At 41.8% G+C, this 26,117-nt stretch overlaps 1 pseudogene; it reads right to left on the bottom strand.

Annotated features, from left to right (window-relative positions):
• Positions 1–24,278, bottom strand: part of LOC142427604 (serine/threonine-protein kinase RIO3 pseudogene) — a 28,986-nt pseudogene extending 4,708 nt beyond the window's left edge.
• Positions 24,279–26,117: the final 1,839 nt, after the last annotated feature.

Genomic DNA, 26,117 nt, shown 5'->3' with positions numbered 1-26,117 from the left:
AGGTTTCTTTCCAGTATGAGTTCGCTGATGAACAGTGATGTTACTGTTCCAGGAAAAGGTTTTTCCACATTCACCACATACATAGGGTTTCTCTCCAGTATGAGTTTGCTGATGATCAGTAAAAACATTCTTCCTTACAAAGGTTTTTCCACATTCATCAGAGACAGTTTCTCTCCAGTATGAATTCACTGATGATCAGTAAAAACATTCTTCCTGCCAAGGGCTTTTCCACATTCATCACATACATAGGGTTTCTCTCCAGTATGAATTCACTGATGAACAGTAAGGTTTGTCTTCCTGATAAAGGTTTTTCCACATTCACCACATACATGGGGTTTCTTTACTGTGTGAAATGTCTGATGCAATGGTGGAGGAGAGGGGTAAAGGAAAACAAAGGATGAATATAAGGAAGAAAAGGGTAGTGGGTGCATGGGGCACTAATCCACCCATGGGGAGGGTATTGTTTATATCTCCACAGGAAAAGTGGGAGCAGACTTCAACCCAGTGCCGCAAGGTGTGAATGCAATATCCCGGCGTGGAGTAGGGAACCAGTGGAGAGGTCTGGGAGGCTGGCCCCAGCACCATAAATTAAGTGGATTCCTGCCCCTCCCCCAAAAAGAATTTATTCCAAAGGACGACATTGACTCTGCAGCTCCGGGTGATGGACATATCTGATCAGAGCACACGGGAGCAGATGAAGGGGCAGGAGGAGAGAGTGGAGCACAGCCTGGCCCACCAGGCCGTGAGGATGATGTTCCTGAGTAGAGCAGGCAGTCCACAGACCGAACAACATGACTGGCCCCACTGTGAGAAATGATGCCAATCAGTGACTAAGAGCGATACAGGGGACAGCACCGGAGACACAGTGTGGGAATTTCACCTGATCTGATCCCACTACACCGAGGCAAATCACAGGGGACTGCAGCGGAACAGCAAGGGAATGGAGTGGCAAGGTCCCAGGGAATGCTGAAAGTGGACTTTGGGGCCAGGGCATGGTGCCCCAACAGACTGGACTGGAAAATGCTCCAAAGGGACAGCAAATGATCCCTGAACTAACTACAAGCTTTTCTCTTGCGAAGTGTTTTGTTTTGTTCTTTGTCAGTGGTTTGTTTTTGTTGTTTTGTTGTTTTGTTGTCTTGTTGTCTGGTTGTATACTGTTGCTTTGTTTTCCTCTGTCTTGCTTTCATGCATGTTAGTGTCTCCACAGGTCTGTCTGAATAGGACAGGCTGGATGAACTATCTGGAGGAAAAACAATGAGACCGACAGTTCCGGGAGGACTTGGAGTGGCGGGGTAGGGGGGTAAGGAAGTGGTGTTAACAAACACAAGGACAAGATAACAACATGGGACCCAAAATCATAGAGAGGGGGGAGTGGCAGGCCTGGTGGGAAATGATCAAGTGTAAGGTTGCTTAGAGAAGAGGTATACTCTAGCCCAGGTGGCGACGAAGCATGGTAGTAGGGCAGGAGGAAAGTCAAGGGAGATGGAGGAAAGAGCTAGGAGTCAAAGGGCATTTATGGGGGTCTAGACAAAGACATGTACATGCAAATATATACAGGAGGATGGGGAAATAGATCTATGTGTCTATATTTATAGGTTAAGTATTAATGTGGTGGAAGGACCTTGGGCTTCTACTCAAACACTCCCTCAATGCATGAATACTTTCTTTTATTAAATTGGAACTCTATGATGCTCACTCTCCCGACACAACTGCTGAAGCCAAAGTGGGTGAACAAGTAAATGTGGTGAAGAAAGCTTATGGTGCCCGGCTATCAAAAGAGATAGTGACTGGGGTCTTAAAGGCTTGAAGATAAACAAGCGGACATCTAGCCAGAAGCAACAAAGTCCACATGGAAGAACACACAAGCCTGTGTGATCAAGTGGTCCCGAAGGGATCAGTTATCAGGCATCAAAGAACAAAAAAACCATATCATTGACTGCATGCCTCCATGATAGGATCGCTGAAGACAAATGGGTGCATAAACAAATGTGGTGAGGAAAGCTGATGGTGCCCGGCTATCAAAAGAGATAGTGTGTGGGGTCTTAAAGGCTTGAAGGTGAACAAGCAGCCATCTAGCTCAGAAGCAAAAAAAACCCACATGGAAGGAGAACACCGGCCAGTGTGATCACGAGGTGCCAAAGGGAGCAGGTATAAGGCATCATGCAAAAAAAAGATATATGTGTGTGTGTGTGTGTGTGTGTGTGTGTGTGTATATATATATATATATATATATATATATATATATATATATATATATATATATATATATATAAATATATACCATATTGAATGAAGGGGAAATTGCAGAGTGGAGACCCAAGGCCCAAGTGTCGGCCAATGGAGATCCCCTCATAGAGGGGCTTAGGAGAGGAGATGGGTTAATTAGGGTGCGAGGTAGTACCGATGAAGCACACAGCTTTCCCCCAGATCCTGGATGCTTCCTCCCCGCAACTACCATGATCCGAATTCTACCTTGCAGGGCTGGATAGGGCAGAGGTTGTACACTGGTACATATGAGGGCTGGAGGCACAGGGAATCCAGGGTGGATGATACCTTCAGGACCAAGGGTGTGAGGCGCGATGCTGAGAGAGTGGAGGGTGAGTGGGTTGGAAAGGGGGAACTGATTACAAGGATCCACATGTGACCTCCTCCCTGGGAGAGGGACGCCAGAGAATGGGGGCAAGGGAGACTCTGGATAGGGCAAGATATGACAAAATAACGATGTATAAATTACCAAGGGCACATGAGCAAGGGGAGAGCAGGGAGTGAGGGGAAAAAAAAGACGACCTGACAAAGGGCTTAAGTGGAGAGCAAATGTTTTGAGAATGATTGGGGCAGGGAATGTATGGATATGCTTTATACAATTGATGTATGTATATGTATGGATTGTGATAAGAGTTGTATGAGTCCCTAACAAAATGTAAAAAAAGAAAAGAGAAAAAAAAGAAAATGATTGGGGCAAAGAATGTACAGATGTAATTTATACAATTGGTGTATGTATATGTATGGACTGTGAGAAGAGTTGTATGAGCCCCTAATAAATTGTTTTTTAAAAAAAGAAATGTCTGATGTGCTGTAAGGTATTATTTCTGACTGAAAGCTTTACCACACTCATCGCATATATTAGGTTTTTCTCCAGTAGGCGTTCACTGATGATCAGTGAGGTTCTTCTTCCAGATAAAGGTTTTTTCACATTCACCACACACATGGGGTTTCTTTCCAGTATGAGTTCGCTGATGAACAGTAAGTTTGGTCTTCCTAATAAAGGTGTTTCCACACTCACCACAGATATGCAGTTTCTTTCCTGTGTGAAATGTCTGATGTGATGTTAGGCATTGCTTCTGACTGAAAGCTTTGCCACACTCACTGCATACATAAGGAGTTTCTACAGTATGACTTCGTAGATGAATTTTGAGATGTGCTATCTGAATGAAACCTTTGCCACAATCATGACATACATAGGGTTTCTCTCCAGTAGGAGTTTGCTGATGAGCAGTGAGATCACTGTTCCTGTTAAATCCTTCCCCACATTCACTGCATACACAGGGGGTACCTACCACATGAGTTTTCTAATGTTCCTCGCAATATGTATTACTGTGGTAAACTTTGCCATATTCCAACCCTGTGTATGGGTTTTGTCCTTTATGTGCTGTTTGATAATGTACAGTGAGTTTGAATGATTTGTCGAACCCTTGCCCACCCTGAATGCATTCATAAGTCTTATCAAGAATTTGACTGAAGTGGTGCTCACAGAGGAAAGACTCCTTGAAGAAGATTCTCCCACATTTATCACCTATGCGTGGTTTCTCAGTTTTGTCAGATTCCTGATGCTGAATGCATTGTGACTTCATACTACTGGATTTTTCACAATCAGGGAATTTCATTCCAGTATAAAATTGTTCCTGTTCAATATCAAGAAAAGTTTCTCGTCTCATTGAAAACTACTGACTTCTTTATTTTAGAATTGCGTAAACAATCCAAATGGTAAACACAGTTATTGTAGAAATCAGTTTGGGTGTGAAAATAATGAATGAACACAGATTTGGTAGTTGCTTAATAGGACCGTGAAAATATAAAAAGAATATAAATACAAGCAAGACACAGACCCACAAGGGAGGTAAGGCCTGCTAATTTCAGGTGCTTGAGATCAGATGTATTCATTCCATCAATCTTTCCTGAAAGACAACTAAGTACTAGACAAACGAAATGTGAAAAATGCAGAATGTTCAACTTCGGAGAACACAATTTTACAGGTATATATGAGACTTATGGAAAGCCTACAGTCTAGCTTACAAAACTCATCTTCCAGTGTTTTCCTGTGGGGGTGTGCAGATTGCTGTGACATCGAAAACACTGCCACCAGTATTTAAAATATCATCAGGATCACACATGGTGCACAGGTCTAAGTGGAAATTCCAGAAATACAGACTAGGAGGAAGAACTGGTGATTAACTTCTAGAACATTAGCTCCTCAGGTTTAATGGCACTTAAATAACACTTTAGAAGTACTAAGTTCTCAAAGTACAGTCAACAGTAATGATGTGGATGGAGTAATGCTTTGAGGACCTTCACTGGGTGACATGGCATGAGAAAAAATAGCTGCCTACAAACATGTACTAATAATTGGAAGACAGATTATATGAAGCACTATCAAGAAAAATGGCAAGTTGTCAAAATGATATGTTTAAAAACTGATATTGTATATGTTATTGTACTTTAAGCACTAGTTATTTTTAGATTTAAGTGGTTTATAAGGCTGAGACTGACAAATTCATGAAGATTGGTGTCATGCTCATCATCAAAAACAAGTGCATTGCAAGATCTCTCCTGAGTTACAATGTTGCCATGGGTGGGTTAATTTTCACATGCCTGCAAGTAAAAACAATAACTACAAGTGTTATTAAAGTTTTGTACCAACTCTTAAAGCAGACATAAACTGTGGGATCCAGCCTCACAGTTAAATGGGTCCGTAGAAGTAGCATGTGACATAAAGGAAGATAAAGCAGACAGCAAAAAATAGGGTATAGCAGTCTGATCTGTAATGCTGATGAGTGATCGACGTCATTTAGCAGTGTTTATATAGGAGTGAGACATGCAAGTCTCTAGCAGCCAAATACACAACAGAATGGGCAAAGTGTGAATCTGGGACAGCCTGAATGTTTTAAAACACTTCATGGTAAGTATCAGGCTGTGAAGTTGATGACCAGGAAGAGAACATTTGCAGATAAATTCTCTATTGTCTGCATTAAAGAAGCCTGCAAGGCCAGGATTCTGGGTGGAGGGAGGCCTTCATATTTGTATGTTAGAGAAGAGTCCCAGTCATATGGTCCTAATGAAAATTCATCCCCATCATCCCCACAATATCCTCCCATTGTAGTGATTCCTTAATGATACCTCATAGGAGCACATGGCTAATCTCTAACAGCCACCAGCTTTATGTATAGAAGCAGACACACTCATATTATATTCCCAGTCAGGGGACAAGTTACTCCCCTCTAACTGCCCTCAGCACTGGTGTTAAGTTACTCAACCAATGAACTAAGGGACCTCCAGCGTAAAGAAACTTCCCACCTCATTATGTAGGTAGGTGTCTGTGTGTGTGTGTGTGTGTGTGTGTGTGTGTGTGTGTGTGTGTTGTGGGGTGGGGATGGGTTTGCATGCCTGGAGTTAATATAAATCGGTGAGTGTATATATTCTCTCTATCCAGCTCAGACCTGACATCATGGATGAGGTGACCGCAGAAATACTTTTCTCTCCCTTTTTATTTCTGCCCCTCAGTTACACAACTGTCTCTTAGGACCCATCCAGAAGGCATGTAAGAGACAAAGGAATAGTTGACTCCTTGATAGCAACAAAGAGAACCTTATTGCTCTTAAAGCTAGGCATCTTTTAGATGAGTAGCAAAAGTTGGATGTCTTTAGGAGACAGCTTTATACTTTCATGTAACGGAAAGCAGTGTAGAGAAAACTCTTTGTACCTGGAGGATTGTGTGTTATCACCTTTATCTATATCCTCTGGACTCTGGACAATTTCCTCTAGCATTAGCCCTTGTCTTCTAAGCCCTGCTGGTAAGAAGTATAGAGAAGAGGCTGCTTACACTTTTATGAAGTTTCTGTTTTCCACAATAAAGAGATTGAAGAGAGGGAATAAAGGGGAGCTGATATCAAGGAGTTCTAAAATAAAGAAAATGTTTGGAAACATTGTGGTAGCAATTGTTTAATAGTGTTTCATGTGATAGAACTATGGAATGTTATGATATCTGTAAGACTCACAATAGAATAATTAAAACTATATATGTATTGAAAATTTAACCAAGGACTTCTGGGAAGATGGCGGATCAGGAGACCAGCATACTCTGAGAGTACTTTCAAACAAGGCGGGTTTACTGTCCACGTAGCCGAGTGGAAGGAGTCTGATGAGTGAAATATCCACCGGGACAGCACCCCACCCCACACATTTGTCCTGAGCCAGGGCCTCGGTAATCCAGGATCCGATTTGTGGGACATATCGTGTCATTAAGCTCCCGCCACCGCAGCTCCGTCTAGCTATAGTCTCACTCCATCCCCAGACCGGGACCCCGTGCTCCGAGTTGCTTGACTGCTCTGCCGAAACAGGCACAGTGGTGGTGGGACCCCTTACAGCAACTGCCCACTCGAGGGACCCCACCTGGAGAGAATCTTCCCTTTCCCGTGGTTCCCCTCTCCCCAGATGGCACGGATCTGCCCTTGGGCCGCATCCCTCACTCCATTCAACCAAGGCCTGGGTAATTGGTCTACAGGCTACTAGTGGCTGCCTGGGCAACCCCCACGGGGGACCATCCACCCCCATTGGTGCAGGGGACCTCTCCACTGCCACCTCGTATGCCTGACCCCCAAACCCCCCCCCCCCCCACCTTCCGTCAGCCTAGCTCCCGCTTCACTTCCCACCAGCAAGGGCCTTCACCCGGAGCCCAAACCGCTTCTGTCCCTGATGCTGCATTTACGCAGGAGCTACTGCAGGCTGACTTGCACCACCGCAGAGTCCAGTGCCCGCAGCCCGGGGAGCGCTAAAGCCACCTGACTCGGGGCGTTCCTTCCAGCGTTGACATCCCTGGGCATAACAGTGGGTGCTCCTGCCAGTTAGGAATGCGAGCAAAAGGGCTTTGTGGCCCCGCTGGAGCAGCTTTGCCTTCCCCGGTGTGCTGCGCGGTTTCCAGCAGCCTGTGGCTGAGTACTGAGCCTGTTCTGGCGCGTTCCTCCCAGGGTGGAGGGCAGACTCACCGCCCTCTGATCCAGCTCGGAACACGACACTAAGGAGCCTGCGCTGCTCCCTGCCTGCAAGGAGCCGAGGTCGTGGCTCTGCGGTCCCCACCAGTACTGTTTGTATGCTCCAGCTGGCTTTCACCAGTGCAGTGCACTGCGGGAACCCTAGCACCAGTTTCTAAGCCTACCCCAACCCTTTCCAGCTGGTACAGGAGGCGAGCCCTGCGGCCTTTGCCTCCCTCAGCACCCCTTGTGGCCCCAGTCTTTTCCTGCCAGTGCAGGAAGCTTACCCCTCTGGGGCTTCTCCCGCCTTGGTAGCCTCTGCCCACAGGCTTAACTCTACAGGACTGCAGGGACCTGGGAGTGCTGGTTGATCGGAGGAGCATTTTTCACTCACATAGCCCTGCTCCAGAGCCCAGATCAGCAACATGTCCTGTGGTAGTGAGGACTGGCCCACCTCCGCCTTCTATAAGGCATTTCTAACTTGGAGGGAAAAGAATGGGGGAATTTAAATATATATATATATATATATATATATATATATATATATATATATATATATATATATATATATATATAATTTCATGCTTGTTTTCTTCTTTTTTTCTTTCACTTTCTGTGTTTTCTCTCTTTTACTTCCTCCTTTTCATTATTACTATTACTTCTCTTCTGTCCCTTTTCTATAGGTTTTCTATCTTTTTTTGCTCCTTCCACTTCACTTATCACTTCTTATCTCCTCTTTTATAGCTTCTCCTTCTTTCTCTTTCTCTATTTTTCCTCCCAATTTTTAAAAAAATTATTTTTTAATTTTGAACTTTTCCCGTTTTTATTACTAAAAAAAGGGGGGGGTGCTAAGGGTATCCTGACAGAAAAGGTCAAAGCAGCCCGGGGGCACTCACTGAGGCTTCAGCCTCCACACCAGTCGCTGAAACATCTCACCACTGCTTTTCACTAAGCCTTCTGGGAATTCTGCCTACACAGCAGTCTGACCCATCTTTAGAATAGGTCATAGGCATCGCCTGAAAGAATTCTTAACAATAACACAGATAAGGGCCCCCTGGCCTCCCAGAAACATGGGGGCCTAAGATAGGATCGAGGAAAAATCAACAGACCACATCACACCCAACAAAAAAAGAGAAAACATAGTAGCAGAGCTAACGTCTCTCATAGAATAAACAGATACAGATCTTCCCCAGAAGGAAATCTTCAGACGTCTGCTGGCAATACTACAGGAATTGAGGGAAGCAACCCAGAATAAGTATACAATGATAGAGAAGTTGAAGTCCATAATAGAGGGGATGAAATCAACCCACCAAAGGGAACCGCAGGAGCTAACAAAGGAGGTAGGAGAAGCCACACACAAAGTCATTGAATTAAGATTAGGCTTGAGGAGGCAGAGAACCGTATCAGTGATCTTGAGGACACCCAAACAGACCTAAGCAAGTGAGAAATACAGGAAAATTAAACAAGCAGAAGATAACCTGGAATCAATTACAGATGAAGAGGAATAATATTCAAATAATTGGTCTACTAGAGAACAATACAACACACAAGTCGACAGTCAAGATAGTAAAGGAATTTCTGGAAGAAAACTTTCCTACCCTAACAAGGAGAAGCAGGCACTCCTGGGAAGCAGAAAGGATGCCAGCTAGATTAGACCCCAAGAAGAACACACCAAGACATATAATAGTAAAAGTATCCAATTTAGAAGGAAAAGAAAATTTTAAGAGCAGCAAGAGAAAGGAAGACAGTCACATACAAAGGAGAGCAGGTAAGAATATGCTTAGACCTATCAGCAGATTTCATGAAGAGGAGGAGAGAATAGAGCAAGATCTTCCAAAAGCTGAAAAAAAAACCTCTCCCAGAATCCTGTACTCTACCAAGATATCCATTAAGGTAGATGGTGAGATAAGGGTCTTCCAGGACAAGGAAAGACTCAAAGGATATGGTGCAAGACACCCGACCCTGCAGAAGATACTGGCTGACTCACTATGATCAGAGGATCAATCTCCACCAAGAACTAACAGGAGACCACCATATAGCCCATCTCCATCTAGAAGCCAACATACCAGCAACAATTACCTGGACAACAGGGTCTCAGATGGAAAAGAAGACAAGATAGAAACTCTCCACTCAAACACAGTACACTGATATGAAGTTAACCAAAACACAAAACAGGATATGACAACTATGAATCCAGAGATAGTGATAATAACTCTGAATTCAAATGGACTCCACTGGTCCATTAAAAGAAAAAGACTCAAGGACTCATTCACAAAACATAATCCATCAGTCTGCTGCCTGCAAGAGACACATCTTAAGGCACAGCCATTAATATGCTAAGAATAGAGGGCTGGCAGAAAGTTTACCAATCCAATGGTAACTCAAAAAAAGGCAGGGGTGGCTATTTTAATCTCTGACAAAATGGACTTCAAGATCCAAACCATAAAAAGAAACAAAGAGCGGCATTGCCTAATGCTCAAATGTTAAGTAAACCAAGAAACACTTAGCATATTGAATATTTATGCTCCTAATAATGGTGTGGCAAATTTTGTCAAACTAGTAAAAGGATGAAAAGAGAAATCACAGACTGAGCAATCATAGTAGGTGACTATAACACTCCACTATCAGATCAAGACAGATCACTGGGAAAAAGCTCAGTAAAGAGGCGATAGAGCTAAGCAATGTAATTAGGCATCAGTGCCTGATAGACATTTATAAAGCTTTCCATGCACATGCAAAAGACTTCACTTGAATCTTTTACAAGAATAGACCACATGCTGGGACACAAGTCCAGCCTGAGTAAATTCAAACACAGATATATTCAGACATCCTTCTCATATCACTGTGCCATAAAAAAGGAGATTAACAAGAGGACGTCCAGAAAAGCAAGGGCAACCAATTGGAGAATGAACAATGATCTCCTGTGACATGAATGGGTACAGGCCCAGATCAGAGAGGATATTAGGAAGTTTCTAGAAACTAACGAGAACAAGAACACAACATATCAAAACATATAGGACTCTCCGAAGGCAGTTATCAGAGGTAGCTTGATATCATGAAATGCATATATGAAAAAAACGAGATGCACATGACAGATACATTAACACAAAACCTCCAACAACTAGAACAGAATCAGCAGAACAACCCCTCTAATAGCAAGAGAAAAGAAATAATGAAAATCAGGGTGGAGTTAAACCAGTGGGAAGACAAGAGAACAATGCAAAAGATAAATGCAGCTAAGAGCTGGTTCTATGAAATAATTAACAAAATTGACAGTCCTCTGGCAAAGCTTACCAAGGACAGAAAGGAGGAAACATCAATAGCCAGGATGAGGGATGAAAGGGCAATAACAACAGATCCCAATGAGATTCAAAGGATAATCACAAAGTACTATGAAGGTTTGTACTCTAATGTATTCAGAAACATGGAAGACATGGATAAATATTTGGAAAAACAGTCTGTCCCTAGATTATTTCAGAGATCAAGAACCTCAACAAACCCATAGTGAAAGAAGAAATAGGGTCATCAAGAACCTACCAACAAAAAAAGCCCCAAGGCCAGATGGCTTCACAGCAGAATTCGACCAAGCATTCAGGGAAGAGTTGACAGCGTTCCTCCACAAACTATTCCATATCATAGAAGAGGATGGCAAACTCATTTTACGAAGCAAGCATTACTTTGATACCCAAACAGGTCAAAGATGCCACAGGTATAGAGAATTACTGACCAATATCTATCTTTAATGAACATAGATGCAAAAATCCTTAACAAAATTTTGGCCAATAGAATAAAAAGAATATAAAACACATCATCCACTATGACCAGGGAGGATTCATCCGAGGGATGCAGGGATGGTTGAACATCCATCAATATTATACGCCACATCGAGAAGAACAAGGATAAAAACCATATGGTAATATCCATAGACATAGACAAAGATTTGAAAACATCCAACACCCATTTCTAATTAAGACACTCATTGAGATAGGATTGGAAGGTATGTTCCTCTAGCTGATACAAGCTATCTATGAAAGGCCAACAGCCAACATCATAGTCAATGGAGAAAAGACAAAAACAATCCCACTGAAAAAGGGTATAAGACAAGGATACCTCCTGTCCCCACTTCTATTCAATATTGTTCTGGAGGTTCTGGCTAAAACCATAAGACAGCGGAAGGACATCTAAGGTATCCAAATGTGGGAGGAGGAGGTGTAGCTATTGCTATTTGCAGACAACATGATCCTGTACATTGAAAACCCCAAAAGCTCGACAGCTGGAGTACTTACAGCGATAGAGGAATAGGGAAGATCAATAAACAGAAGTCGGTAGGTTTTCTACACACATCAGACAGAACCTTGGCAGAGGGGATTAAGAACGAAGTACCCTTTACAGTAGTTAAGAACAAACTGAAATACCTAGAAATATAACAAAAAATGCTAAAGACCTAAATAAAGAAAACTATAAGACCCTAGTACAGGAAACCAAAATCGACCTCCACAAATGGAATAACATCTCCTGCTCTTGGACTGGAAGGCGTAACATAATAAAGATGACAGTCCTACCTAAAGCACTTTACAAGTTCAATGCTATACAATTGCAAATACCATCAACCTTCTTCAAAGAAGTGGACAAACTGACCACCATTTTCATATGGAGAGGGAAGAAACCCAGAATTAGCCGAGAACTCCTCAAGAAGGACACAGTTGGAGGACTTGCCTTACCCAATTTTAATGCCTATTACACAGCTACAGTGGTCAAAACAGCATGGTAATGGCACAATGACAGACACTCAGACCAGTGGAAAAGGATACCCCCAAAATAAAACCATCAGCATATAGACAACTGATCTTCGATAAGGATCCCCAAACCATCAAGTGGGAAGCGATGCCCTTTTTAACAAGTGGTGCTGGGAACAATGGATTCCTACATGTAGAAAGATGAAGCAAGATGTTTACCTCACCTCATGCCCAAGAATAAATTCAAGGTGGATCACAGACCTAGAAGTTAAACTCCAAACCATAAGGACCATCAAGGAAGGAATTGGGAGTAACCTCAGAGCACTGACCCAGGGAACTCATAGGCTCACTGCAATAGAGAAGGGTACACACACAGGTGAACTGGAAATCAACAAATGGGATTTAATAAGAATAAAGTACCTGTGCACTTCGAAAGACTTCACCAAGAGGGTGACAAGACAACCCACAGACTAGGCGAGGATTTTTAGTAATGACACATCGGACAAAGGGCTCATTACTAAAATCTACAACACCATCATGACCTGCAAAAAGAGGAAAACAGTTAACCCCCTAAGGAAATGGGCAAAAGAACTGAAATGAACTTTCACTAGGGAGAAGACCCATATGGCCAATAAGAATATGAGAAAGTGTTCCAGGTCATTAGCCATAAGAGAAATGCATATCAAAACAACCATGAGATACCACCTAACACCCCTGAGGCTAGCCCAAATCAGAGAGCAACAAGTGTTGGAGGGGCTGTGGTGAAGTAGGAACCCTCCTCCACTGCTGGTGGTTGTGTAGATTTGTACAGCCACTGTGGAAAGCGATCTGGAGATACTTAAAGAAAATGGAAATTGATCTACCTTAAGACCCAGTCATCCGTCTACTGGACATATACCCAGTGGAAGCAACAAATAAAACACGACCAGTCATCTGTGCTTCAGTGTTTATTATGGCACAATTCACAATCTCAAAGACTTGGAAACAGCCTGAGTTTCCATCAATAGATGAATGGATTAGTAAACTCTGGCACATACACACAATGGAGTACTATGCAGCACTGAAAATTATGGATGATCACGTGAAACATGTCGTTTCATGGGAAGAGCTGCAAGGAATCATATTAAGCGAGGTAAACCAAATTCAAAAGGCCAGGTATAACATGAGTTCCCTGAGGTAAGTACAATTAGAATGCCAGGAATAGAAGAATAAGCACTTATCTCGCAATAAACAGGTGGAAGCATTGATAGTTGGATGGAGAGCAGGCCACACCTAGGGAGGTACATTAGAATCCAACATAAATAAGGGAAGGGAGAATTGGAGTGGGGAGAAACTGAGTTCATGGCACAGGGGAAACAGGGCACTAACTCACCCAGGGGGAGAGTATTGGTTGTGTCTCCACAGAACTAGAAAGTGCATACAGACCCCACCATGACGCGCCAGACCAGGAGGGCAATGTAACGCACAGAGGAATCCACAAAAACACCCCTATGCCGGCCCTAACCAGAATCAGCCTGACCCCCATCTTGGAAGGGAGTGCCACAGAAAATGAAAATAGATCATCTAGTGTGGGAAAGGAACTGACCACACCCATAAGGAAGCTGAAGCCAAGGAAGAAGAATGGGGTGGAGCAGACCTGGGCCCACCAAGCTCAGAGGAAGATAGCCTGGCTCGGAGGGTCCAATGTACAGAGAGGATCATATACCTGGCCCCATTGTGAGATGCGACATCCTGCACTGACACATGGCCCTACACAGGACAACACTGGAGACATAGTGTGGGATATATGACTGAACTGACCCCACCACACTGAGGCAAAACACTGGGGGCGTGCAATGTAGCAGTGGGGGAAGCAGAGCAAGGAGGTCCCGAGGGAGTATAAAGGATGGACTTTGGGGCCAGGACATTGCACCCCATCAGACTCATCTGGAAAACACCCTTGGAGGTAAACAAACAGATCTTAAACTATTAACAGGCTTCCCCCCCGCCCCGGATTTAATTAATTAATTTATTTATCTATCTGTCTATTTATTTATTGTCTTTTTCTCCTTTTAAATTTTGTATGTCAGTGGCTTGTTTGTTAGCTGGTTGGTGTTGTTACTGTCATTGCCATGTTCTTATGTGCCACTTTGTTTGGTGCTGTCAAAGCCGTCTGCAATTTTATGCACATAGTTCAGAATGAACCCATGGTTTGGGGATTTGCCAACTTCCAGAAATACATTAACCATTTCCTTGACATCCCTGCAATTGAGGGGCCACATGTGTGACCTGATTTGAGAGTTTCCACCACTATAAGCCAACAATGTTGTGTGACCTTCCCATTTGGGTTCCTCACCATCCCCTAACTTGTCTGACCAGATTCAACAACTTCAACTTGTGAGGCAGTGGACTATTGTCTACCTGAGGATCTGGTTCATCACCATTTACAAACACATTAATGAGGAGAACCCTCCAGACTGATACATGAACTATGGATTTGGCACTCACCAGTTTCCACAACCTGAAGAGTTATTTACTTGATAGCTATTTACTTTTGTGAGATACTGCAGAGCAAATCACAGAACAGCTTAAACCTCTACCTCATAGGGACTAGTCTGATGTTCCTGCAAAATGAACTGTACTATTCATGTGTCAAGAGCTGTACCAATGGAGATAATGACAATGGGAGAAAAGACACAGCAACAGAGCTAATGGTGACAGGTCCATAAAGGGCTTTTCAGCCAAGATAGTGGGGCAGGCAGGCAAGATCAAGAGGAAGATATCCTCAAGGAGTTAAGAGGAGCCTATACAGATGGAAGTAAGGAATGAGCCTATCTTTAGAAGGGAAAATGTCTGATAGCAGAAAGAGAAAACTGGCCTGCCCTGAACAAGAGCAAATTTTGCCTCCATGTTTCCTTAGTAGGAATCCCAATGTGTAGCACATTGATTCTGATACCAAGTTACATTCTGTTGTTTAATAAAACTTGAACCTATGACTCCATACTATAATTGGTATGTGGCCACTGGAAAGAATTATGAAACTTAGAAGGAGAAAACTAAGGTAGAGATAACTGCTGTCAGAACTGGAAAGCCATTGGAGGGGATAGGTATGTTTAAGCTGATGCTGATGGTTGATTCGCTCTCCTACATCTATAGTTAGAGGATGTTAGAAACTGTCAGCCATTTTTAAACCACTATTGCTACAAGGCCCATTTTAGATGCATTAAAGAGAATGTTGATATTTGGGAAATCACATAACACATCACCTTCAGAAAGAAACATGAAAGAAACTCAGGCAAAAATCCCATGGAATACTGAACTCTCCAAAAGACGTGATCTTATTTCTCACTAAAAACAAGGAATAGCATTTAATTTGAATGATTCTCATGGGTTGGCCACAGAATAATGAATTGAAAGATACCATCATCCAAAAATCCTTAGCGACATATTATGCTCAATGTAAATAGTTTAGTGTTATCCCTATGATCAATATATTCATAATCTTCTCCAGCCCAATGTTGAAATCAGAATAAAAGTTCATCTCTAACTTCTATTTCAGATTTCCACTTTTCCAATGAACTGAATCAATAATACACAGGCTCCTACAATTCCAGTAGGACATACAGAAAAGGATAAAATACATCAGAATCACCTGAGCATTGGTCATTTTCTTTGGTCCTTAGAACTGCCAGCAAATGAGATGCTCTTATTTTTGTCTTATCTGGATCAGCTCTAATGATGTTCACAAATTTGAATCTCTCATGATGCCACCCCAGAAATAATAATAGTCCAACAAAGGACTTCTTCCTCTTTCCTCTAAGATGCTGGTGATGCACAATCTGGAGACTGATGGGAGAATACAATGTAATGCATAACACGTAGGTCCAGATGCTGTTACTGTTCTTAGCACTTCTTAACACACAAAGTCCCCAATACTGGTAATGGTCTCTTTATTGAGTGACAGAAAATATGCTTTCACCCTGAGCAATAAAATTTAAAATTCACAATTTTCAGACATGTGAATATAAGATGTCTTTATAACAAATGGAGATTGGACAATCAAATATACATGTCAAAAGGAAGAAACAAAAGAGCTTGTCCCTACCTCACAGAATACACAATTATCAATTCCTTACTGTATGACTCAAGGAGAATGACAAGTCATTGAACTTTAAAGATGATTGTTAATTAAAGCATCTGGAAGCATTTCAAATGAGCTATATAAAAAGCTGTTATAAATTTAAAATTATTTTCTAGGGGAACTATAAATTACAACATCACTTTAGAAACCCTTTAAAACACACTATCAAGTAGAGTTAGACATGTCAGCACACTTTAGGACACTATAAAACTGCTGTGCAGAGTTTCTGCACCTCTAGAGCCACAACAGGCAGCTAATGGGATTTTTGCCTCTGATCATGAGGTTAGAAGTACAACTCTTACTACATGTCAAAGCCAGGACACCAAAATAAGCACTTATGTATCATATTAGATTGAAACCGATGTGTGTGTATATATATATATATATATATATATATATATATATATATATATGTTTGTTTTTTAAATGAAGTATACATTTGCCCATAATGAGTGCATTTTTCAATCCCAAGGTAAACAATGTTTTTAATGTAGCATTATTTGTAGTACTTAATGTAATTTGTTATTTGGCCTATGCAAGTATACAGTTTTTCTAGCTATGGCCCCTTAAATCCTTCCAAATATTTACGTGGGTTTGGCATCCGCCAAAGTGTATGAAAGAAATGAGTTCTGGTGGCACAGTGGTTACTGTTGGGCTGCTAACCCCAAGGTCAACAGTTGGAACCCACATATTTCTCCTAAAAAGAAAGATGGCACTTTCTCCTCCCTAGAGTGACACGGCTCTCTACCCTGCTAAAGAGATACAGTCTTTGAAACCTACAGAGGCAGTTCTACCCTGTCCTATAAGTTCTCTATAAGTCAGTGTTAACTTGATAGTATTGAGGTTGGATTTTCTGGTTTAAGAGGAGTGGGCAGCTTGCCCAACAATAGATTGGTACCCTTGTAGCTATGCAAATACGATGTCTAAAAACCCAACCTGGCAATTAGTCACATTGGACATCACGTTAGGCTTAATTGAGCCATTTCAGAAACAAATTAGGATCTCACTACCATCTAGAAAGAATAGCTAAAAATAGGGGACTTTGCAAATAGATTCTTGTATTGATACTCTTCAACTCAGAAGACAGAGAACTGTGACACAAGAGAGAAAGCGTTGGGAAGAAGCAGAAGCAGACATGGTGGCAGTGGTATCACGACACTGAGACAGAGCAGTGGAATTGCCAGGCCACAGAACAAGAAAACTCAGTGCCTTTGTGCAGAAGGTTAGTAGGAGAAGTGGTGTAAATATGAGAACTTATCTGGGGAACTAGATTTGGCAACCTATACAGAGTTGAGTGTATTTTGTCTGAGGCTAGGGGGTGGAATGAGCATTTATCTGCAGAGTAAAAAACCTTTGTAACATTTGCCCATTCAAGATAGAAACCAGGAGGCTGCAGGGCTTTACTTTACCTGCATTTATTTCTGTCAAGATTCTGTCTGAAAGAACAGTAGCTTGATTCATTTATGATCCTAAATTGTGTATTAAGGTAGAAAAGTGACCCTTATGCCATTATTATTTAAGGGGAACATCTATTAAACTTAAGAGATAGCAAAAGAAACAGGCACACACACATACACATCATATATTTTAGGGAGGCCATTAGCACGAGGTCAAAAGAACAACTGAGAATTCAGTTGGGACCCTGAGTAAATGGCATAGAACAAAAGGAATGTCACAGATCAGGATTGGTGGCAGATTAATACATGACAGGTACAAATGGGTCTGCAGCAGCAGGAATTGGACCATGATTAGAACATGCACATTATTAGATAGAGGCACTTACAAGATAGGTTCAGAGTGTTCACACAAAGTCAGTTGAGGCAAGACTCATGGCAATGGCCCCTGTCCTGTCCTCAGAAAGTTGACCTCCATCAAGGATAACACCTAGGCAGTCAAGTGGAAAGGGGCTGGCTGGAAAGGAGTGCAGGCAATCTACTTCAAAGGCATTCTCCTCCAGGGGGAAGATGATGTACGTGTTGGTTAATGATCAGAGAGTATTTAATGGCAGCTTAATCAAAGTTGTGACACAGCAAATAGATACTGAGTTTGTCACTGTTATCAGCAACCAAAACCTAAAGCCGCACTCAATGCCATCGAATGGCTTCTGATTATAGTGATCCTTTAGGAGAGGATGGAACTGCCCTTTGTGGTTCTCAAAGACTAACTCTTTACAAGAGTAGACACCCTGTCTTTCACCACAGGTGTGACATACTTCTGCTCCACTGACCTTGCAGTTAACAGCCCAATCTGTAACCACTACTCCATGAGCCTTTTGTAAGTTGGAGTGCTCAGAACTTAACTTCAAATACAATTATATCAGTTACTTACCCAGTGAATTCTATCATTCAGGGACATGAGCAAAGACCTCGGAACCTGGCCATCAGGACAGCCTGGGCCCTTGTACACTGGAGCTCTCCTAGGGTCAGACTTCAGGAAACACAGATCCCTCCTGTTTCCCCTCTAGCTCCTCAGCCGGGGCTGTCCCCAGGAACTCCAGAGGGGCTGACCCTGTTTGGAGTCAGGTGAATGGATTTGGGTCATATACCAGTCGGAAGATGAAATCCTTCCTTGTGATGCCTCACTGTGCAAGACAGTAGTAAGAGTTTTCTAACTCCCTAGACTAGACCATATTTCTTTTTTCTGAACCAGAAGAGGAGTCAATGTTGAGAAAGGCATGTCAGGTTCTTGGCCTGCACTTCTTGTGCTAAGTAGTGACCAACCCCACCCCTTGGGATCAAAACCATGCTCCAATATGAGGGTATTTGCATTAAACAAGAGCCCACTCTATCTTTACAGAGCAAGTTTACTAATTTATCATATCATTTTCAACTTTGGATCCACATCCTATCTATACAATATTTATTTTAGAATAAAGTAGATTTAAGGCATCAAAATTTTCAAGCTCCATTGAAGGTAAATATCATCTTTTCACTAGCAATCTAAATGAAGAAAGGAATATTTTATGAAGAACGTTCATTACAAGCCCTTAAAGCACCTCAGACCATAATCCTTAACATATCTGGGGAAAGTGATCAAGCTGAATCATGCTCAAATATGCCACTCCAACCCAGGCTGAGCTTTTCATCAAATTTAACCTGCCTTAATCCTTTTGCATCCTGCGTATTCATTACAATATGTATTGTACATGAAGAAATGCCTATCGTTGGGTAGTCCATGTATTCACAATAGTGTGGTACCTAGAGAAAGTTGTACAGGTGGACAACAAGAGACAGAGAGACACCAATAGGACATCCTAGAGGTACCTTGGCCAAGACAGAGATATTCTATACAAGGAAACAAGCCAGGGGAATACTTATTTCCTACTCTTTAAAGCTCTTATGTTTATGGACGTTCAATTTTAACGCCATTGTGAAAGACTGCAGCCTATAGTCAAGGAATATCAAGGGGTAGGTAAATGGGTCATGACAAGAGCCAAAGTGAGGGCAGAAGCTTAAAAATACAAGATGGATCCAGGAAAGAGATGACTGATCAAGCCTTGTGTCATCTTGGCCTAGATTCTGGATTCCAAACTCTAGGTAATGCTGACAGATGTCAGACAACACACACCATAGGAGAGGGCTTATTAGCTTGGGTTTTGGGATGTGCCATCCATAGTCTTGGTCTTCTAGGGAAAGGGCAAAAACTAGTGCCTAGGCTTGAGCTTGTGAAACATGTTCCACCAGGAAGCTAGTTTGGCAGGAACACAAAATTCATGTGCTGGGAAGAGGCTGTGCTGTGATAAAGTAGGGCTGCATTAGCCTGAGTGGCTAGTTGGATATCATTGTCACTGCCCTTTTGCAACCCCCATGGTGTCTCTGAAGGCAGGGCTGTGTGAGGTTGCAGTTATAGGATAAGGGGTGTAGACTAGTGCTCCTCTAAAACTAATCAGAAAGTCAGGCTACAGAGAGAAGCACAATTTGTTTTAGACTCTCTCATGTATACCAGTCATCAAGCATACCTTGAATATAAGGCTCACTGTCTTAAAAACAGGCTTAAACTCAGGGCTCTTACATTGGTTGGTTCCGGAGTAAAGTTGGTTTCCAGGCCCCGCCTAGAGCAACATTCTTAATTCAAGCTTGACTAAATTTTAACTCCTTCCAGGAATACTGTTAGCTTTTGAAAAAATATGCAAAAAACCCAGAATGGTGATAGTAACAGCCAAGAGATCAATAGACACATTGTATTGGATAGATATGCCTTATTAGGCTTGTTTAGAGTGTTGGAGACCAGGGATCTTACTGTGATCACTAGGTTCACCTCACCCAAACTATAGCATTTTCAATTGTTTCATATGTATGTGGAAGTTGAACACTGAATAAGGAAGACTGAAGAAGAATCAATTTGTTTGAATTGTAATTCCGGTGAAGGGTACTGAAATAACATTGGTCTCCAAAGGCACAAACCAATCTGTCTTTGAAGAAGTAAGCTCAGAGTGCTAGTTAGAGGTAAAGATAGTGAGATTCATATTATGTACTTTGGACAATGTTGTCAAAAGGGAGCAGTCCCTAGTGTATGTGGCAAAGTAGAAGGGCAGGGACAAATAGGAATCCCCAACTAAATGGACTGACACAATGATGACAACAATGGGTTCATCCTAAATTTTGAGTCTGGCAGAGGAGAAGGCAGTGTTACCTTCTGTTGTGTATTGGATCCCCATGATGTGGAATCAACTCAGTGACATCTAACAGAAACAACAACAACCTCAGAAACCACTAATCAGTACCCCAGACATGCACAAAATACCAGCGTGTTAGTTATGTTTACAGAAGTTATTTCCATGGTAACAGACAACAAACCTTTCATGTGACATTTGGTGGAACATAAGTTCTCTTACTAAAAAGAAGGAATGAGTTTCCTCTGTGTGTCTGTGTGTAACAAAGCAATGACAACATAACAGGAATTCCTGCCACTCATGGATTTAGACAATTCTCCTTGAGGTGAGCTGAAGGAAATTCTCTAAGATCCACCCAGCATGTCTTCTGGCCGATTATTTCCCAAACTTGGGCTCTAGTGTGAGGTGAGCACACAGTCACTAAGGTGTGAGTGACCATTTTTCTGTGAAGGGGAGCATAAATCACAAAGTCCTCTACACTGAGGGGTCAGCTACAAGACCAGAGGATCTAGGCACAGCTATATCTGTGAGAGTTGAGTGGATTTCAGGATGCTCAGAAGGTCTATAACCAACATAATCAAAATTAAATTCCGTGAAAAACTTCAAGGCTAACTGGAAGACAGATTAAAGTTGAAAATTCTGACAGTTTGACATCAGAATATTCACACAGTCTGATTAAACACCTTATGTTTTGTTTTCAAGTTCAAGTTATTGGGAGCAGACATAACAATGTTTGTGAGAGTACACTTAGTAACATTTTCTATGAGACCAGTAATAACCTGATACCAAGGGCAGATAATGATATTGCAAGTAAAGTGTACCCTTGTATTGATAATGGATCTATATGAAAAAGTTGTTTATAATATTGGGAACTGAGTCAGACAACACATTAAATTAATTATATACCAAGATTAATTGAAATCTGTCCTTGAGTTGATTTAATATAAGAAAAAAGAAACACTGTAATATAGCAATTAATGTAAAAAATAAATAATTCTCTAAATAGACACAGAAAACATACTAAATTCAAAGTCTCTAATGTTAAGGGGGAAAAAACCCTCTAAAATTAAAAATAGAACTGATATAGTTCAACATGTTAGTATGCTAATAAACATTTCTAAGGGGGGGGAGTCAAAATATCATTAGAGGAATGAGAAACGTCATTAGAGGAATGAGAAACAACATCACCCCACCTCAGAAAAAGTATGAGAATATCCACTTTCACAACTGATAGTAAAAACTACAGCAATCAGAATAAGATTGGTTAAGAAAGAACAGAGACTTCCAAAGAGAAATTAAAATTCTTCTAATCATAAATTAATAATCATATCTATACTAGATTCAAGATATGACATAAATAGCTAACAAATATAAAAATGGTGTAGGCTACATTTCAACATGCAAAAATAACTTTTGATACTTAATTCACAAACCATTAATTTCTAAACAACATCTCCCAAACTATTAGCCCTTACAACTGAACATACTGGGCATCCATACAACACACTGATCATTTCCTCAAACACTGAACCCCTAACTACCTGAAAAGCCCCTCACCATCAGAATGGCTATTAACACCCTGAGCATTGCCTGATACCCATAACCAATTTGTTAAAAAATAGCCTAATTCATTTATCCCAATTTTTAAAATCATGAGCACAACTTAGAAGTCTCAAATTCAGAAACCAACTTCCAAAATGGTACTGTTTAAATCATAACTGTACATCTTTATACCATAATACATAAGCCCTAAGCAACTGTAAACATAAGCTGTTAGGAAGGACACATTCTAAACATCAAGCCCTTTAATTTGCCCACTAACATCTGACTCTTAATTTCTGACACTTAGGTTCCATTTCTATTCATTAACCCTTGTTCTTGAACAGGGAACATTAATCCCAAGACCTACATTCCAATCTAAGGTACAGACTCTGACTCTAACACCCTACAACCCTGAAGTGAACCCAAATCTAACCCATCAAGAAACTCCCATTGCTAATTAAGTATGTGGTGCTGTCTTTTCTCTCAGACTTTACCTAAATGAAGGAACTAAGGTAGGTAGACAGACAAAACCAGGAATCACAGGCACATTTCCAATAAACTCTTAAATCATTTGCATCTAATACATGGCAGTGGCAGAATAACGTGGTTTATAAATGTTTATATATGATAAACAACATCATGTCCATATCACGGGTCTTTTGTGGGTTTCCCTTCTCCTGTGTCCTGGTCTCAAGGAATCTTTTCTGCTATTAGACATATGCAGTGATGTGTTATTCAATAAGCAAGGTGCCTGAGGGCTCACTTGTACTGATTTACTAATTTGTCAACCCCAATTTCATCTGGCTTCTTCCTCAAAGATGTAGCGAAACCCATGTTAAATAAGTCATATTAATTACTGGTTATTTTGTCATCGACCCCTTGTTGGAGCAAGCCAATAAGTTGAACAGCCCTGAAAGAGGGAGTTAGGATTAAGGGGGGAAAAAGAGAGACAGAAAGTATTGGGAAGGCAACAGTGAATACTGAAGCCCCAAGTTTATTCAACATAATCCTTTTATCCATGCAGAAACAACCAGGGGTAAATTATCTCATATTCAAGCCAGCACATTTGATACACATAGCAACTCTGTCTTCCTCCAAGCCAGATGTCCTTGAGAAAATTAAACAACCTGTTTTCCCCGACCTTGCATACTTTCTGTTCCTAATAGTCTGTTCAAAACGTAAAGCTGCAGAAGAAATCAGCAAATACTGACACAGGTCATGAGATTCTCAGCCATTTCAAGGTTGAGTCTTAATGGCTTTCAACAACCCCTTCCCTGCCCTCAACCCAGAAGACACATCACAAAAGATGCAAGAGGCAGAAAATTAAAGGTATATACCATTTTGTATCTTTGTACCATTGTATCCATTTTTCAAAACTAACAATGGCCTTTTACTCAGACCTAGGGAAAGGGCTCAGAGAATGATTTTGTATACTCCCTCTACAAGTGTGCGCTGACAACCCTAAAATATTTGGCTCCAGGCATCCTTTAGATCAGCGTGAGCCAACAAATTAACCTCACAAGACATATTTGGTGGGGCTGTATCTTCCCTCAAAACTGGAAACATGTCAATCCTATGTACACCTTGTGTGTCCAGTGCCAGGAACTCCCTGTGAGAGCACACTGGTGTTCGCCACTCATGAAGAAGAAAGTCCTCAAAGAGTCACTCATGATAACAACTGTGGGCCAACACCCCTCGGACCTAACCTGTGAAATGCTGACTGGACACCCTTGGCACATGGACATCTCAATAAACTCTGGAATCAAAGTGAGGCCTTGGGGTGGACAAATTAGCAGCAGTCATTAGTGAATGCTTCATCATCAGGATGATAGCACAGGGATGAATACCTTTGAGCTCCACCTTAGGGGCTTCCAGAGGCAAAATGCAGTGTTCCTCCCTGAGCCTGTCATACATACCTACTGGGTGAGGTTCCAGGGTCTCTTACCTTCCAGGAAGCATGAACGATCCAACAAAGAATGATCCACTATCGTTCCACACAGCATAGCCTGATCTAAGATCCACATCTGACCCAATTTCACCACCTTGAATAATCTGCCTCTAGGGTATCCTTGGTCTGAGCTCAAAGTGGGAAATAAAGAGGAGGCTAGACACAGATTAAGTGGTAATCACCCAAAATTACTTCAGCATGATCAATACATCAATATAATTTATCCTTATTGGTACAGCCATCCTGGGGCTTGCAGTGAATTGCCCAATATAACCTGATGCTGTGCTAAGAATATGCAGACTTCATGGAAGACCTGATTAGTCATCTACAGAGAAGGTAACAAGGATGAGCTATATCTGTAAATCCATAGCTGGAATGTGGGACATGACCAGTTATTACTATGGGAGACACAGTGAGAGAAGTCAGTGTGAATAAACCCCACCTTCAGGAATGGGCTACAGTCGGTGGTTTTTTTATTAATACATCTTTTTATTGGGGCTCATACAACTCTTAACACAATCCATACATACATCAATTGAGGAAAGCACCCTTATACATTCATTGCTCCCGTCATTCTCAAAATTCGCCTTCCACTTGGTTTCCTGGAATCAGCTCGGTTTCCTTTTTTTCTCTTCCTCCTCCCTCCCCACTCCCACCTCCCCCTGCGCCCATAATAGTTTATAAATGATTCTTTTATCTTATCTTACACTGCCAGGCGTCTCCCCTCACCCACCTTCCCATTGCCCATCTCCCAGAAAGGAGGTTACATATAGATCTCCAAAATCGGTTCTCCCTTTCTACACGCCCTTCCTTCCCGGTGTCCCCACTCCCACCGCTGGTCCTGAAGGTTTCATCCATCCTAGATTCCCTGTGTTTCCAGATCCCTACTGCACCGCTGTACATACTCTGGTCTAACAAGATCCGCAAGGTAGAATTGGGATCATGATAATTGGGAGGGGAGGAAGCATTCAAGAACTAGAGGAAGGATTTGAATTTCATTGTTGCTACACTGAACCCTGAGTGACTCATCACCTCCCCACTACCCCTCTGGAAGGGATGTCCAGCTGTCTGCAAGTAAAAACAATAACTACAAGTGTTATTAAAGTTTTGTACCAACTCTTAAAGCAGACATAAACTGTGGGATCCAGCCTCACAGTTAAATGGGTCCGTAGAAGTAGCATGTGACATAAAGGAAGATAAAGCAGACAGCAAAAAATAGGGTATAGCAGTCTGATCTGTAATGCTGATGAGTGATCGATGTCATTTAGCAGTGTTTATATAGGAGTGAGACATGCAAGTCTCTAGCAGCCAAATACACAACAGAATGGGCAAAGTGTGAATCTGGGACAGCCTGAATGTTTTAAAACACTTCATGGTAAGTATCAGGCTGTGAAGTTGATGACCAGGAAGAGAACATTTGCAGATAAATTCTCTATTGTCTGCATTAAAGAAGCCTGCAAGGCCAGGATTCTGGGTGGAGGGAGGCCTTCATATTTGTATGTTAGAGAAGAGTCCCAGTCATATGGTCCTAATGAAAATTCATCCCCATCATCCCCACAATATCCTCCCATTGTAGTGATTCCTTAATGATACCTCATAGGAGCACATGGCTAATCTCTAACAGCCACCAGCTTTATGTATAGAAGCAGACACACTCATATTATATTCCCAGTCAGGGGACAAGTTACTCCCCTCTAACTGCCCTCAGCACTGGTGTTAAGTTACTCAACCAATGAACTAAGGGACCTCCAGCGTAAAGAAACTTCCCACCTCATTATGTAGGTAGGTGTCTGTGTGTGTGTGTGTGTGTGTGTGTTGTGGGGTGGGGATGGGTTTGCATGCCTGGAGTTAATATAAATCGGTGAGTGTATATATTCTCTCTATCCAGCTCAGACCTGACATCATGGATGAGGTG

Source organism: Tenrec ecaudatus, chromosome 15, assembly GCF_050624435.1.
Source record: "Tenrec ecaudatus isolate mTenEca1 chromosome 15, mTenEca1.hap1, whole genome shotgun sequence".
In the NCBI taxonomy this organism is placed as follows: domain Eukaryota; kingdom Metazoa; phylum Chordata; class Mammalia; order Afrosoricida; family Tenrecidae; genus Tenrec; species Tenrec ecaudatus.
This window is presented reverse-complemented; position numbering and strand designations above follow the sequence as displayed.